The 5,694-nt window shown below is 41.3% G+C and overlaps 1 pseudogene; it reads left to right on the top strand.

Moving 5' to 3' along the window:
* On the top strand, window positions 1–3,373 carry LOC107568423 (uncharacterized; annotated as a pseudogene).
* The last annotated feature ends 2,321 nt before the right edge of the window (window positions 3,374–5,694 follow it).

The following is a 5,694-nucleotide window of genomic DNA, read 5'->3' as shown; positions in this document are numbered from 1 at the left end:
ATGACAGACACCAAACAAAAAAGGTAACTTTAATTTGCAAGAACTGTGTCACAACACATATCAAGAGCTCCCTTATCAGTTCTGCTTTCAGTACTGGAGAATAAAATATACATTCTTAGATGTTTTTATTAGTACATGAACGTTACCTTGCACATTTTATCTCCCCAACAGATTCTAATTTGAAAGAAGTTTGCACACACAGCCTCTGTCTCTGAATGTATAGCGAGTCGATCATGCCTTGGATAACCTACCGAAGGCGACAGCCGTGTACTTTTACGTGAGAAGGTGTACGTCACCACCACAGACGCGTGACAACAACGTTGTCGAAAAGTACGTCGCACCACAGACACGTGACACTAACGTCGTCAAGAAGAACGTCGCACCATAGACACGTGACACTAACGTCGTTGAGAAGTACGTCACACCATAGACACATGACACTAAGGTCGTTGAGAAGTACGTAGCACCACAATAAAATATTATTACCCTCATGTTTTTTTTTCTAGCTTTTCTTTTCTTTCCTTTATCTTTCTTATCATTGTTAACTTTTTTCTTTTACTGTCCTGTGTTCTTATGACATTGAATATATCCTTGATATAAATTGTGTATTGTATACAAAGTTGTAGCCTACAGTATGTCATTAATGTCATCTCTGTGCTGTTTACAAACATAATAATTAAAAAATATATATATATTCACTCACTTTCTCCTGGAGATTAAGAACTATGTGCAAATTATACACCATGTCATTTTCACAATTATTAACAATAACTTTAAAGATGAACACATAAATTAATTAGGCCTAATTATAATCTATAAACATAATATTCTGGAATGTAATTCTGAGCTTTAACTTTGTTATTAGAAAGCCCAGCTGGATAGAGGTTCAGGAGGTGGTAAGAAAAGCCAGATCAGCCTCCATTCCAGGGCCTAGCGGTGTCCCATACATTGTGTACAAGCGCTGCACGCAACTCCTTCGGCACCTGTGGAAGAGTCTGGCGCAGGGGAAGAATCGCCAAGCAGTGGAGATATGCAGAAGGCGTATGGATCCCCAAGGAAGAATTCAATAAACATCAGTCAGTTCAGAGTTATCTCACTGCTAAGCGTCGAAGGCAAGATTTTCTTCAGCATCCTGTCACGACAAATAACTGAATTCCTCCTGAAGAACAACTATATTGATACTTCTGTACAAAAGGGTGGAATTCCAGGAGTGCCGGGCTGTGTGGAACACACGGGAGTCATTACATAACTCATCAGGGAGGCTCAAGAAGGAAAAGGAGACCTTACTGTATTATGGTTGGACCTTGCGAATGCATATGGATCCATACCTCACAATCTCATTGTGCTTGCCCTCCAACGACATCATGTTCCCAGCAAAATTATGGACCTTATCCTGGACTATTACAGCAACTTCAGTCTAAGAGTCACTGCTGGATCAGGTACATCAGACTGGCATCGACTAGAGAAAGGCATAATTACAGGTTGTACCATCTCAGTCATTCTCTTTGCCCTTGCCATGAACATGATTGTCAAGTCAGCAGAGGTCGAGTGCAGAGGCCCTGTGATGAAAACTGGAGTGCAACGGCCCCCCATAAGAGCCTTTATGGATGACCTGACTGTCACAACTACATCTGTCCCAGGCAGTAGGTGGATTCTTCAAGGGCTAGAAAAACTCATTAACTGGGCAAGGATGAGCTTTAAGCCAGCAAAATCAAGGTCACTGGTGCTAAAGAGGGGGAGAGTAGTGGATAAGTTCCGTTTTTCACTGAACGGAGCCACTATTCCATCCACTACTGAGCAGCCAGTCAAGAGCCTCGGTAAGCTCTTTGACTTTAGCCTCAAAGGCTCTGCCTCCATCCAGAAAGCCAGTAAAGAGCTGGAGACTTGGCTTAGTAAGGTGGACAAATCAGGTCTTCCAGGAAGGTTTAAGGCATGGATTTACCAGCATTCTATTATGCCCAGGATCCTGTGGCCCTTGCTGGTGTACGAGGTGCCCATAACAACTATTGAGGCCCTGGAGAGAAAGATCAGCAGTTATCTGCAAAGGTGGCTTGGTCTACCTCGCTGTCTGAGCAGTGCTGCTTTGTACGGCACCAGTAACATCCTGCAACTCCCGATTATCAGCTTTATTGAAGAGTTTATGGTGGCAAGAACATGGAAAGTATGGCAGTATAGAGAGTCCAGGCATCCAAAGGTGGCAGCAGCTGGCATACAGGTGCGAACAGGCAGGAAATGGAGTGCAGAAAAATCATTGGAAGTGGCAGAGTCACGACTGAAGCACAAGGTGTTGGTGGGGCCCATAGCAACAGGGCGTCCAGGCTTTGGCTACTTCCCGGTTATGAGAGTTGACAATGCTCAAGGTAAAGAACGTCAACATCTTGTTCAAGGGGAAGTGCAGGCAGGCGTGGAGGAGGTAAGGGCTGGCCGGATGGTGGGAATGGGGCAGCAATGAGCATGGACTAAATGGGATAACGTTCAGCAACGTAAGATCACTTGGGCTGACTTCTGGAAAGATTTCTATCGAATCAGGTTCTTAGTCCAAACTGTTTATGATGTCTTACCAAGTCCAGCAAACCTCCACGTCTGGGGTAAAAGTGAGACACCATCCTGCCCCCTCTGTTCAGGAAGGGGATCACTAGAACAGCTCCTTAGCAGCTGCCCAAAATCCCTTGGAGAAGGGAGCTATAGCTGACGCCATGACCAGGTGCTTAAGGCAGTTGCTGAGAGCATTGCCACAGCCATCAAGGCCATTAAGGGCCTCCACAATAAGCCAAAGACCATCAGAGCTGGAGAGAAGGCCCACCCACAGCCGAGAGTACAGATCAGTCTCCTCTCAACTGCTACTGACTGGCAACTGGAAGTGGATCTTGATAAACGACTGAAGATCCCTACCAGAATAACATCCACACAGCTTCATCCAGACATGATTATTGTTTCAGATTCCACTAAGCAATTGATCTTGCTGGAACTAACTGTGCCTTGGGAAGAGCATACGGACGAGACCAATGAGAGGAAGCGTGCTAAATACCAAGAGCTAGTTGAAGAGTGCAGGAGGCAGGGCTGGCAAACTCATTGTGAGCCTCTGGAGGTGGGCTGCAGGGGTTTTGCAGGGCGATCACTCTGCAAAGCATTCAGGCTTCTAGGTATCACTGGGGAGGCGAAAAGGAAGGCGATTAGATTTGAGACTGAAGCTGCAGAGAGAGCCAGGCTTTGGATTAAGAGGGCAGAACCGTGAGCAATTGCTGCTGGGACACAGGCCGGGGTCTGATCAACCCCTGCTGGGTCGCCTGGGCGAGGGTGTCTGATATTGAAAGACCCAAAACACCCAATGACCCCAGGATACATCACTGATGATGTGTCCCAGCGCATCTGCATGATGTATCTATCACCTAGATGTCTTAGGTATATAAATTAATGGTAAGAATTTTAATTAACACAGCTGACCATACAATGAGTGAATACACTAGCTCACAACATCAGACGATACGCAATATTGTTTTCAGGAGAAGGTGACCATAAAGTATATGAATAGCCTATTATTTTCAGAAATCAACCACAACATATATGACAGGAAAATAATATTTTAATCAAATGCAAAACAATGCAAAATGCAAATGCAAAATTTTCAAATGTTTTAACTAGGACTGTCAGTAAGGATCATTTTGTTAATCATCTACTGAAGATTTTATTAATTTATATATTTTTTGGTAATAAAGATACAGTTTTTGAACACAATGTTCGCATTTTCCTGTCTCATGTTTCCCCATTTTTTTTAAAGGTAGCCTACTAAATATATGCTCAAATCCAAGTCTAGAAATAATTGAATCTTCTTTCAGCGGGTGTTGCATTGCTTCAGTCCAAAATAACTTAAAAAAAAATCGCCCATCCATTAAAAAAAGTGTCTCACACGGCTCTAGGGGATGAATAAATGCCTTCTGTAGCGAATCGATGCGTTTTTGTTATCCATATTCAAAACGTAATAATCACTTTAATGTAGATTGCGCCAACAGTTGTACACAGAAGCAGTTCCGGGAGCATGACATATGAGGTCAGCGTTGCGCATGCGCCGGTGAGTCTCGTGAAAACCAACGTTTGTTTACAGGATCAAAGGAAGCAAAGTTTCCTTACTTTAGCAAAGGAAAACCAGTCTCCTCTTGGCTTATATCGAAATCCTCTGACATTCTTCTTTACAAATCCTCCTTTTGTCCTTCTAATTATTGACCGTTGTTTTGTTTTGATCTCTCCGCTGCGTTTCCACTTCTGAGCGGCACATGCGCAAAGCCGACCTCATACGTCATTCCCCCGGAGCTGCTTCCGTGTATAACAGTGAGCGCAAGCTAGATTCAAATAATTATTACGTTTTGAATATGGATATTTTTCTTACAAAAAAGCATTGATTCGCTACAGAAGGCCTTTGTTCACCCCCCGGAGCCGTGTGACACATTTTGTTTTATGGATGGGTGATTTTTATTTAAGTTCTTTTGGACTGAAGCAATGCAACACCCGCTGAGTGGCATTAAACCGCTTGAAAGATCAAAGACAATTTTTATATAACTCCCGACTGGAGTCGTCTGAAAGAAGAAAGTCATATACACCTAGGATGCCTCGGGGGTGAGTAAAACGCAACTTAATTTTCATTTTTGGTTGAGCTAACCCTTTAACTTCATCTCAGTCTTAACAATTTACTTTAATGTCTACATTTAACTTTCCTTTGGTCTCCTTGGCACATTCACCTGCTGATTCATATATAGCATATCCTTTTACTAACTCAAGAGGTTGCATTACAGAAAAAGAAAAAGTTTGTTTTAAATAAAACAGTAATTAATATAAAATTCTAGACAACTCTGAGCCAAAACAGAACCTGAAGTAGATAATTGACTTCCAATTTTATTAATACTTGAAATTGGGTGTTGAAGCAGTTAATCAAGTCTTGGTTTTGGAGTCTGCACATTTTGTATCTCTCCCATCTGACATACACTCACTTCACGTCTTGCAGTCTCTAATGAGCTGATGAGTTGAATCAGGTGTGTTGATGAGGGAGACATAATGTGCAGTGCTGGTGCAAAACATCCTGGATGTTATAAACATTCCCTTTGGTAAAGAAGTTATTAAGGCAATGATCAAAAATTAAATGATGAAGAAATGGCTGGTCAGGTGGCACATGCATAATAGTGGAAGAAAATATTACAGTGTACAGAAATTTGCACAGGATGTGATTAGAAGGAACAGAAGGGAGGCGTCCATTTAATTCAAGTGATGGATTTGATTTGATTGTTATTTTCAAAGCAATAGCCTACTTGCTATTTATTATTACTATTTATTGAAATTACCGCCTCTTAAATAAAACATTACGAAATTAAAAATAAATAAATAAATAGAAATAACTTAAAAAAAAAAATATATATATATATATATATATATAGCCTTGGATATTTCAGTCTGCTCTAGCAGCTGAACCACAAATAATGATGTAAATATTTTTCCACCATCACATATTAGCAATTCACATTTCCAAAATGTATAAGTAAATTAATTATATAAAACTATACTGTCAGTACACAATAGTTACACAAATAAATTGGATCCATCAATACATTTATTTCCATTCAAAGGGATAGAAACCAAAGTAATAACATTAGGCTTAAACGATCCCTTATCCTATGGCTTCCTCTAGTGGGCAACGTTAACATCACA

Source organism: Sinocyclocheilus grahami, unplaced genomic scaffold (genome assembly GCF_001515645.1).
Source record: "Sinocyclocheilus grahami isolate Dianchi unplaced genomic scaffold, SAMN03320097.WGS_v1.1 scaffold1243.1, whole genome shotgun sequence".
NCBI lineage: Eukaryota > Metazoa > Chordata > Actinopteri > Cypriniformes > Cyprinidae > Sinocyclocheilus > Sinocyclocheilus grahami.
This window is presented reverse-complemented; position numbering and strand designations above follow the sequence as displayed.